An 11,861-nucleotide genomic window follows, 5' to 3' on the forward strand; every position below is an offset into this window, starting at 1 on the left:
TTTTTTTTTTTAAAGATTTTATTTATTTATTTGACAGAGAGAGAGATAGCGAGAGCAGGAACACAAGCAGGGGGAGTGGGAGAGGGAGAAGCAGGCTTCCTGCCGAGCAGAGAGCCCGATGTGGGACTCGATCCCAGGACCCTGGGATCATGACCTGAGCCGAAGGCAGACGCTTAACGACTGAGCCACCCAGGCACCCTGGACCTATATTCTTGTATGGTGACTCTCATCTGGAGCCGAATGTTGAAGAGCCATCACCGCAAAGTATCCTACGGTCCCCACCACTCATTGACATGGCCCATCTGGCCCCCATCAGCAGGTACCTTTGAGACTCCTGAGCTATCCCAGCATCATAGAGGGTAATGATGATAATCACTCTCAAGCTGCAGGAATGTTTGACTCCTACTTTTCTGCTTCCCAAAGAACTGAGGCATTTGCCAAACGTCCTCCCCAGCTGCAGAATCTCGTGCATTGGCTCAATTAACTGATCCGCTCTAGAAATTGCTTATTAACGATGAAAGCCAACGTATAGGATTTTTTTTAGTCGTTGAGTTTTTGAATCTTGGCAAGAGCCTTACATGATGAAGACCACAGCACAAAATTCAGGGTCTTGTCCGTTTTCATAATATAATGACTGGAGAAGGTTTGATTCAGAGCCTTGCGAGTCCAATAATATGACTAAGAGGTTAGCCTGCTGGGGAGGTTGGAGCGCTAGGGAGAATGCCTAGCTGACTGTTGTGATTGATTGGTACTGGTATTGATGCCAGGAGCACGGCTTTGTTGGGGCAGGCTAGTTATCTCCTGCCAATGTCCACTTGGATATCACTGGGAAGAAGGTAGATGAGCAATCATGAAAACCTTTAAAGGCTGTTGACAGAAGATAAGTTAAGAAATAGAGTTATGTAAGACTGCTGGGCAGAGCAAGGCAGCAGGAGAAGAGAGAGAGAGAGAGAGAAAGAGGGAGGGAGAAGGCAGGGGAAGAAGAGGGAGGAGGAGGAGGAGGAGAATAATTCTGCGTATATTATTTGGGACCGGCTAACGGAAGCTGCTCTAACAAACGAGCCAACATCTCAATGGCTTGAATCAACAAAGGTTTATTTCTTGCTCACGGTACAGATCCATCGAGGGTCAGCAGGGCTCTCTGCTCCACATTGTCCTCAGTCTGGGACCCAGGCTGATGGAGCCTCCGCCATCTGGAACATCATGATGGGAAGGAAAGAGAGAGAGAGGTAGATCATGCACTGACTTTTAAAGAATCCCACCTGGAAGTGATGCATATCACTTCTCCTCACGTTTCATTGGCAAAGGACATCCTAGGCCATGCCTCACTCGGAATGACTGGAGAAGTACAATCCTACCACACGCCCAGGAGAAAAACGGGACAGTCTGTGACCAATCTTTATATCTGCCTCTCAGAGTTCCCAGGATTCAGGATCTTTACTAGTTGGGACTCTGTGGTTGTATTGAAGGTGAAACTACTTAGAAGGGAATTTATGAACTCACAAACCCTCAGATCCAACAGCAGATCTTTAATCTCCCTTTCAATTAAAGTAATTGTACTTTGTTTGCTGTATATATTAGAATTCCAAGGAAAAATCTGTTTGGAACCAAAAGGGGAGGTCCTCTGCTTTAAGAAAGAAAGAAAGAAAGAAAGAAAGAAAGAAAGAAAGAAAGAAAGAAAGAAAAGAAAGAAAGAAAGAAAGAAAGAAAGAAAGAAAGAAAGAAAGAAAGGAAGAAGGGGATTAAACCTCTTTGATCCCACCTCCTCATTTTACAAGAAATTGAAATTTGGCAAGATTAGATTTCTCCTCATGTCTCATTAGCCAGAATTGGTCACATGGACACCTAGCTGCAAGGGATGCTGGGAAAGTAAGCATCTGGCAAAGGGGAATGAAATTATCATGAATGGCTTAGACATAAATGGCATATCCCCTAAGAGTGGGCACACTGCCACCCCAAACAAACTTGAGGTTCCTTCAAGAAAAAAGGAAGGAGATGACTCTCAAGGAGCTGTTGGCTATCGTGGTATGAGTCTGATCTCACTGAAAATTCCTTAAGGCTACAGCTGGCCCTTATGCTTCTGTTTATTCCTCCACTGGTCTATGAATTTGCCTGCAATGATCTCCCTCACTCCTCCCCAGAGTCCGGAGACAATGAATCATACACTGACTTTTAAAGTGTCCACCCAGGGGTGGGTGGCCGGGTTGGCTCAGTCAGTAGAGCACGTGGCTCTTGATCTCGGGGTCATGAGTTCCAGCCTCACATCGGGGATAGAGTTTACTTTAAAAAATTAAAAAACAAAACAAAACAAAAAACAACTAAGGTGTCCACCTGCAATGGACTCATCCATAGGATTGTGTTCCTTTTACAGATGGACAGACTGAAACTCAGAAGTGAATTGCATACCCAAGATCATGCAACTAGTAAATTTTGCTTATCCTTTACTATATGCCTTCAGCACAGAGAGAGACAGAATGCTGAGGGAGGAGGGAGCTTCAAGTACAGACCTTTTAACACATAGGTATTGACTGTAGAGGGTGGGGGACAGAGTGAGAATGGGGGCAGGCCAGGCAGAGGGAACAGCACGTGCAAAGGCCCAGAAGCCAAACAGTACATAGCAATGGAAAACAGTTTTATAGGTTTAGAGCACAGAATCTGAAGGAGCATCATCCTTAGGAGTTTGGGTCTTGTATGAGGCCCATAAAGAGCCATTAAATATTTTAGGCAGGGAATTATATCATTACATATGCAGTCTATCTTCAGTGGGGAAAATCAACTAACTGCAGGAGCAGGACTAGAGCTGGGAGGCCATCAAGGAGGCAAGAGGTGACAGTGATCAGTGGCCTGGATCACAGTGATGGTGGCAGGAATGAAGGGAAGAAGGAATGAAGCCTCAAGGGAAAAATCAGAGATATGGAATTCTCCAAATCTGAGTCCAGATTTGGTCACTGGAGGTGACAATTGAGAGAAGTTGGGAAAAGCTTAGAAGTGACTCGTAGGTTTCTTTCTTTTCTTTTTTTTTTAAAGATTTATTCACTTATTAGAGAGAGAGAGAGCAGGGGGAGGGACAGAGGGAGAGAATCTTTAAGCAGACTCCCCACTTAGCAGGGAGTGCACGCGGGGCTCAATCCCATGAACCATGAGATCATGACCTGAGTTAAAATCAAGGGTCAGATGCTCAAATGACTGTGCCACCTAGGCGCCCCCTGACTGGTGGTTTCTAGATGGTGTTGCCCTTTACTGAGGTGGGCAGGAGGGAGGAAAACATGGAGGACGGGAACCCAGGCAGCCTGGCTCCGAAGCCTACAGGTCTCAGGAGACTCAGGTCTCAGGACTGGGCTAGGGGCATTAAGGGAACCCTAATCAAAGTGAGAAAACCTCCCTCACTGGATGTGGGTACACTGGACTTCCTAAGCCCTCAGGCAGCCAGCTCCGAACCGTGCCTCAGACCACGAAGGGCCTTTTCTCCTCCCTTCCATCCAAGATAAGGCACCTGAGCCCTCAGCTTTGCCCCAGGACAGACTACCGAGGAGCCTGATACAGATCCTGATGGAACTCTGGTGTGCACTTTATTACTTCCTCAACCTGTATTCCCAGAAAATCACTTGGGTGCTCTCACCCCTATAACCCTGAAGCCAAACCTCTATGCCTGGCACAGTATTGATGGTAAGGGAGCAAAGATAAGTGATTTAAACACTTGAGAAACTCATCTTAAAACGTGTGTTGAAGAATCAACGCCCCCAAAGAGCTAAGTCAAATAAATAGTTGCAAAAAAGAAAAACCAAGAGTAAGGACCGCCCTACCAAATTTTAAGACATACCACAAAGTCACAGTAAGACAAACAGTACAGGACTGGCTTAAGACAAATAGACCGGAAGAGTTTAGAACCACGTCTCCGTGTTTATGGAAACATATGCGCAAAGACGAAAAGCTAGCTCAAAGCTCACGGAAGGGTGTGCTTTCCGGAATCATCTTGTTTCTGTCCTGACATACAGGCACTCAGTATGTGATCAATGAACACACCGGTCTTGTAGGCGGTGCTAAAATGAATGACTTCTTAAAGCACCCCACAGACAGGCTCACACTCATCCCAACCAGACTTCCAGGACACAGATGTCATGATCATGACTTGACTGTGGGGAACTCAGGCTCCGAGAGGTTAAGAAGCTTGCCCAAGGTCACATAGCTAGTATGTGGCAGAGGTGGGATGCAAACCCAGCTTACTCTGACCCCAGGGCTCATGCTCTCTGCTGCTTCTTGTTCCCCAGCTGCCCCACAGGGAGAGAAAACAGTGTGGGCTGGAGCCATTGAGAAAACCTAGAAGCTCCGAGAAGCTCTTGAGCTCAATCTCTGGAGCAGGAGTGGATTTAGGCAGCTGCCTGGGGTGGATTGTTCTGAGCCAAAGAATCCGGTCTGGGAAAGAGGTCTTGGGGAGTGAGTGTTTAGCCAGTGGGACCACAGTACAGGATAAGAGAGAGGGGTCAAACTGATGAAGAGCCTCGAATGACAGAGAGGAATTGAGACCTTGAACCTTTTTGAAGTGCAGCTTTGATTTTGTCACTCTCCTGCTCTACAACCTTCTGTAGCTCCCTTGGCTACCGTCTCCTCGTTAATACTCTCATATGTAGATGGAAAGATGTGGGGGAAAGCCTGGAGATAGACCTATTAGGCATCACAGTCCAAGAGGGAGAGGACAAGGTGTGCAGAGGAGGCGAGAAAGGAAGAGAACACACTCTGGGGCAGGATTCTGAGGGAAGCGCCCCACTGGCATCCTACTACTCTCACCAAAGTAAGCGTCACTGCTTCCTGGCAGCATCAGATAATCTTTCCAGTTTAGCAATGAGCAGGTACCTTATTCTACTCACAGAAGGGACCACAAAGAGCCAGCTCTTTTAGCTACTGCTTAAAACAGCAAAGAGCAGCCAACAGCTCCTTCCTCATTCCATTGAGGCCCAGAAAATAAGGGTCAGACATTCCTAGGGGCTCATTTCTGGCACTGACTTGGGCAAGTAAATCTTTCAGTGCCTTGGTTTCTTCATCTGTAAAGTGGGGGATACTAAGAGTGCCCACTCCAGAGGTTCGATGAGGTTCTCCTGAGATCACGTACGTAAAAACTTTCGCCTAATAATGGGCATATACTAGTCGCCCAGTAAGGTAGTTGTTACTGTTGATAACCAAATAATTGTTTAAGTAATACGTTCACCCTTGAACCATGTGATTTGCAGCTTTTAGCAAAAGAATGGGGGTTGGGATTCTCAAACATTATGTATTTTACAGTCCTCCCGCCCTCCTCCCCGCCTGCCATGAGGTGGAAGCAGGTGGGCCGTAGGACTTAAAAAAATGTCAGAAGATAAAACAAATTCCACTCGATTCGATTCAAGAAGTTATGAATTGTCATTCTCCTTGCTGTGGAGATTGCTAACTATAAATGGATGGAGAGATAGGTGGGCAGACAGTAAATCGTGAAAGCTAAACATGCATTCTCTCTTTGAAGTACTGAGTGCTATAAAAAAAAAAAGGAAGAAGAAAGAAAGAAAGAAAAAAGAAAGAAAGAAAAAAGAAGAAAGAAAGAAAGAAAGAAAGGAAAGAAAGAAATGGGAAGAAAAACCAGTTCCCTTTCCACAGGCTCCTGCTTGTGTGACAGAAGTCCACAGTGTCACCTCTAGGAGTTTCTCATTATTCAGCAGTTTTTGGAATGAATGATTGATGTAATTAAAGTTATTGGTAAAGAAAGACTCAGTCACCAAGGAATAGATGAGTCAGCAGAAAGTTTAAGTAATGAAATAATGTTCCAAGGAGTGATTCTTAAAATAAGCTTTTTTTTTTCTTAACTCTAGACATCTTAACCATTGCTGGTCAGCAAAAAGATGTGAAGTAGTTAAGACGTGGGAAGAACACACCATGCGATTTTAGAAATTCTCAGGTGAAGTTGTTTTCGACCAAACGGAACTGTATGGATGGAATAATATTGGGAAAAGCATTCATTTCTGGAGCGTCAACCACGTGCTCTGATGAGCTTTGCTCACAGTATCTCATTTAATCCTCACCTCTGAGGTAAGTACCACTGTTATCCCTGTTTTACAGATGAGGACACTGAATTTCAGAGAGGTTAAGGAAATCTCCCTGGGTTGCACAGCGGGCAAACTGCACAGATGGGAATGGAAGCCAGGCAGACTGGCACTAGGGTCCACCTGTTCAATCCCCACAGCTCCTGGGCCTCTCTGTGTAGATTTCTCAGTAACTTAATCTGGTTCACGAATACACTCCGGATAACAGAGTGCCATCCAGGTTTGAACTCACCTCGGTCTGACCCCAGAACTGTTTCAAAATTCATATTTCTGTGGGAGAATACAGACCAGTACATTGGCTTGGGATCCATTCATTTGTTTGCATTTCCACTAACATGTATTGAATCCTCAGGCCACGTCAGGCTTTGGACTCTGTGTTGGTATTACGAAGGTGACTGGGGCAGGGAGATGGTCAGGAGGATGTGTGATAGTCCATGTGACAGATGACAAAGGCTCAGACCAAAGCAGCAGAGAGGAGGCAGTTGAATGGGATCCCCTAGAAGGATCTATGGGACCTGGGGAGTGAGGCTATGTGAGGAAAGAGAGGTGGCGGCCTGTTTTTGAAGTTCTTCCACTGAGGGGAGGGCCCACCAGGTGAGCAAGCTGGGCAGAAGGTCCTCACTCAGGGAGAAAAGAGGGGGAAGAGGCGAGATGTGGGGAGTGTTGACTTCAAGTGACATTACAGCCGGGGGCCCAACAGTCCCCCACTTATTCACAGTAAACAAGGTTGCCATGAGTCACCGTGGGTGGCTTCGAGAAAGACGAGAATGGGATGGAAACTTGGTACTTGTGAGCAGCTGGAGAAAGAGGACATGAGGGGCAGGGGCCACCCCCTCAAGCCCACCCCCCCCCCACAACTTTGTTCAGAGCTGGAGGCCCCAGCCCCTTCTCCTTTCCCTAAAGAAGGAAAGAAGGACCAGAGTCTTTTGTGGTGTGAAAAGGCACATTGGGTAGTTGGTCTTGGCCATTTATCCCCAAAGAGTGACCAACAGACGAGAAAAAAAGGGCTCAGGCCTTGCAGATCTAGGGGGACAGAAGGACCAACAGCCCAGCAGCTTTGCAGAGATCCTCCCCACTTTGGTCCTGTCTTCTCCAAAGTGGACGTGGAGATGAGGATTACTGTCCAAGGGATTTATTAAGAAAGGAGCATGGGGGAAGCAGGCTGGGGATGGGGAGGCGGCCATCCCTGGCTCTGTCACCAAACAGCTTTGTGATCTTGAGCACATTGAACAAGTTGGGGCCTCCGTTCCCATATCTAGAAAATGAACAGTTACCATTTTCCAAAGTGTGGTAAGCCCATCTCTGGGGGTCCCATGAGGTGGTAATAGGTTGGACGAAAGGAAGCTCATGTGGCCCATGTAACTTTGAAGGCAATTTGCAAAGCAGAGGAATGGGGTGGGGTGGGGGGCTCTGGGACCAACCAGAGACTCTGAGAGATGCTGCTTACCCAGGGCACCAAGAACCTCATTTCATGAATTTACTTTCTATCATTGTTTTGTGTCAATGGCAGGTGGTACTTGTTTTTCAGTTACAACACCAGTATAAATATTCCTTTCAAAATAAGTAGGTGGTGATAAAACTCCAAAACCCGAAGGAAGTTATTATGGAAATAATAGTTGCAATCGTCGGAGGCTGGGACAGGGATGTGGAGGGTGGGAGCCCTGAGGGTTTTGAGGAGTGCTGAGCAAAGTAAGGGCTCATTCCTTACAGACTCAAGTCCTATGGAACCTTCTCAGACATTCCTCCTGCATGGTATAGCACCTGGCAGGTGTTTGCCAGAGCAGAAGGGGAAATTAAAAAGGAAAAAGAAAGTAAGTGAGAAAAAAAAAAAAGTCTGGAGAGAAAAACAACCCCACCAACCAAAATAAACCAGGCCAGTGATTTTTCTACCACACTCTTCAAGAGAGCAAAGAGGTGGTGTTTATTTTAAATGAGCCCTTTTCTCCAAGTTGCCACTAATCCACGCTTTTATGTGATCCAGGAACATCGGTCCTCAACGGCCAATGAACATCTTTGCGCATATGGGTATTTGGAAAAAGAGCCACCTATTACCACAGGGTTTGGATTTAGATGCTGGATACAAATAGAAGGCAAACAAAACTAACAAACAAATTAAAAAAAAAAAAACAAAACCCTGTGGTTTGGATCTAAAAAAAAAAAAAAAGAGTCTCAGAAATGACAACTGTGTGGTAAGTCTGATGTCAAACCGAGTTAGCTGGGAAGGTGTCTGGGATGCTCTGGAACTGTGAGGGTATTTGGAATCTAGGGCTAACAGATGTCTCACTCTGCTTGAAAGATGTCAAGACGCTGTTCCTAAGGGCCTGTGGGTTCCCTTGGGGACAAAGCCACTGATAGTTTTACAGAAAAAATGCCCAAGCTGACGACCATATATCCAACACAAGAAGTCAAGAAAAGAATTGAGAAAAAAAAACAGTCAAGCTGAGATATAAGGAAGAGAGGGAAGGAAGGGAGGGAGGGAGGAAGGGGCGGAGGGAGGGAGGGAGGGAAAGAAAGAAGGAAGGAAGGGAGGGAGGGAGGAAGAAAGGAATGAGGGAAGGGGGAAGGAGGCAAGGAGGGAAGTTGGGAAGGAAGGAATTCAAAAATAAATACATAAAAGATCCACGATTCGGGATCTTGCCCCCTACTCAAATCTTTGTTTGATAGGAGTTGCTCTGTGAACCTAGGGGTAAAGGAACATTGATTTTTGTTTGCATTATGTAGGATAATGGCGGGCCGGTGGACAGTCACTTCCAACAGGAGAAATGAGCAAATCTTTTCAGATAGCAATGATTTATGGAAGAAACCCCTCCTTGGCAGGGGCAGCAGGCTCAGTCCCTCCTTGCTGTTGAGTGTCTGGGAGAGACAGCACATTCCTAGCTCTCCCCTCATCTGTACTTCACACATGGGATCATGAAGAGGCAGCCGTTCTCCAGCAGCATTGGAAAAGGGCTAAGATGTTTCCCGGCCCAGCCTAAAAATATCTCCCTTGACAGGCTGTCACCGTGTCTGATATTCCACCATTATAAATTCATTCTTCTCTGTTAAGGCATTTTGTTTCCAGTTCTCTGTTAAAATACAGATATCCCAGAGAATGTAGCTTGGGTGAGGCCCAGGCAGACGACAGCCGAGGAGTTAGCAGACCTGGATTTCCGGCTCGGTTCTGCACTGTGTGAGCTTGGGCGAGTCATTTTCACTTTCTGGACTCAGTGGCTCCACTGATTAAAAAAAAAGAAAAAGAAAAAAGGACAGAAATAAAAGGGCAGATGTGGTGGTCAGGGAGCTCTGAGATGTCTGGTTTCAGGAGGGAACACAGTGTGTTCATTTTAGGGTTTGTCACTGGAGGCCCAGCATGTCCATGGGAGCAGCTCTTTTGGGCCAAAGGGCATGGAGGTCAGGTCAAATAGTGTCTTACTTTCTCCCTCTAAAAAAATAAAATAAAATAAATAATAAAACAAAATCCCTGTTCCTCTCTTATATTTGACATCTCAACAAATGGCATCTCTCAAGCCCCTAGTGCCCAAATCCTTGGAGGCACCCAGAACTCCCCTCCGCACACCCCCCCCCACACATTCAATCTATCAGCAAAGCCTGTTGACTCTACTTTCAAAATATAGCTTAAACCTGATCACTAGGAGCAACCACCACTTTTCTGGTGACCACCATCGTCCAAGGTCCAGCATTACCTCCCCCTGGATTCTCCCATCAGCCTCCTAACTGGGCCCTGCTTCTGTCTTGCCCACCCAGAGCCTCAACTCTTCATGCCTGGGGATGCTTTGAAGACATAAATTAAATCCTATCACTCCCCACCCCCCGCCCATCCCTCTCTTCTTTTCTCTCTCTCATCATTAAACCCAAAGATCTCACCAGGACAAATAAAAGCCCCCATAACCTGAACCTGGCTTTGCCTTGGCCTCATCACCTCCTGCAAAGGTCCCTTTGCTCTTGCTCAAATCTGTTCCTACCTCAGGATCTTTGCACTTGCTATTCCTTCTGCCCAGAAATTGCCCCCTCCAATATCTTCATGGCCTACTCTCCAACTTCTTTCAAGTATCTGCTCAAGTGCCCCCTCCTAAGGGATGCTTCCCAGACTGCCCTGGCTAAAAGAGCACACTTCCTTCCACGTCCTCACCCTACTTAATTTTTCTGCCAATACTCATCACCCGGACATTGTGAGAGGTCATCATCACACTCATTTGCTCACTTTCTGTCTCCCGCTCCACAGTAGAAGGTCTACAAGGGCAAGCTTTGTTTTGTTCACCGCTGCAAAATCACACTTGGAATGGCTCATCCGAGATATTTTAGGTACTCAATTAGTATATATCGGAGGAAGGGAACAGAACAGGTTAAGCAGAACGGCACTAATCCAGAGGCTAATCTAAGCATTCCACTGGAGGGGTCAATGCCAAGGTCTTTCTGGCACTATGTCAGCAGGACAGGATGTCCTGGGGAGTCAAAGGTAGAGCAGGCTCTTGGGAGATCAAGGTGGGGCAGCGTGGGGGAAACAAGGTAGGCAGTGGAGATAGAGAATCTCAGCCGAATTTACAAGTTCATGGGATGCAACTTCTTGATTAAGACCAGAGGACGCTAAAAGGCCCTTGTGGACAGATTCCAAAAGACAGGACCCTGCAGACAAAGGACAGGTTGTGAGTGGGAGGAGCTCTGAACCACCCAGAGGACTGATCTGAAATTGAGTCTACCCCAAAGCAGGTCCAGCCAGCTTCCCAAAGCTCAGCTCTGATCATCAGGTCATTCCTCTGTCTGACTGCCTTCCCAGGCACCCAGTGTCCTCCCACCCCCCCACCCCCATCAAGCCCCAGAGAACGCAGTGTGGCGGAAGAAGGTGGGAGGAGGGGGCACTGCTAAGGAACATCAGCCATTCTCGAAAGGATCCTCCCCAAGACAGAACTCAAAGCCTCAGTCTCCTGCCCTCCCCTCTCATCCCCAGGCCTTGGCTAGTGTCTCTCATGAAGTAGTCTTAAAAGAGCGTGACCCCAGTAACTATATTGAAGGACAACTGTGCGCCACTCACTAGAATTCTGGCAAAAGCAGGGGTGGTACAGACTTCATTTTACAGACGATAGGACTTAGCCACCAGGGCCCAAGCACAACCCGTAAGCCATAACATCTCTGGACAAGAGCCCACGTCTCCATCCCCGGGCTGCCTGGGGTTCCCTGATCACACTCGTCCCAGCTATTACAGGGCTGAGGCTGGAGAGGCTGCTGCCCGCTCTGGGCCTGCAGCCCTGGGAGTCCAGTCTCTCCACCCCCCACCCCTCCCCACCCCCGCGCCCCAGGCCTGAGCAGCCCGCCCGCAGGCGGGCGATCGTAGCACTCCTGGAGTCGCCCTGAATGCAGGGTTAGCCCGCAGAAAGCAGCTAAGGTCAAGGAAAGCGCCCAGGGCCAGGGCCAGGGCCAGGCGCTAGGGGAAACCCTTGCAGCGCTGAGCACCCCCCCCCCGCCCCCCAGGCCGTACCCCAGCTGTGCTGAGCGCCGCCGTCAGGCCGCCAGGGCGGACGGGAGCTCTCCAGCCCTTGTTTGATGAGCAGCGGCCAATAAATTCATTAATCATCATTTTATGCCTCATCAAACCCCCTCCAAGCCCCTCCATGGGAGTTACACAAATTAGCCCCTGAAAAGACAGTAATTTCAGTGTAGCGAGGTAAGTGCTTTCTGATGGGCTCCGCGCACAGAGCTCTCCTGACAAGCCAATCCATCAGCGCGTTGGGGATGGGGCGCGGCCCGGCCGCCCAGCCTAGCCCGGGCCTCACCGGGCCCAGCCCTGGCCAGCCTCCC

This window comes from Leptonychotes weddellii, chromosome 16, assembly GCF_054177405.1.
Source record: "Leptonychotes weddellii isolate Sample4059 chromosome 16, ASM5417740v2, whole genome shotgun sequence".
NCBI lineage: Eukaryota > Metazoa > Chordata > Mammalia > Carnivora > Phocidae > Leptonychotes > Leptonychotes weddellii.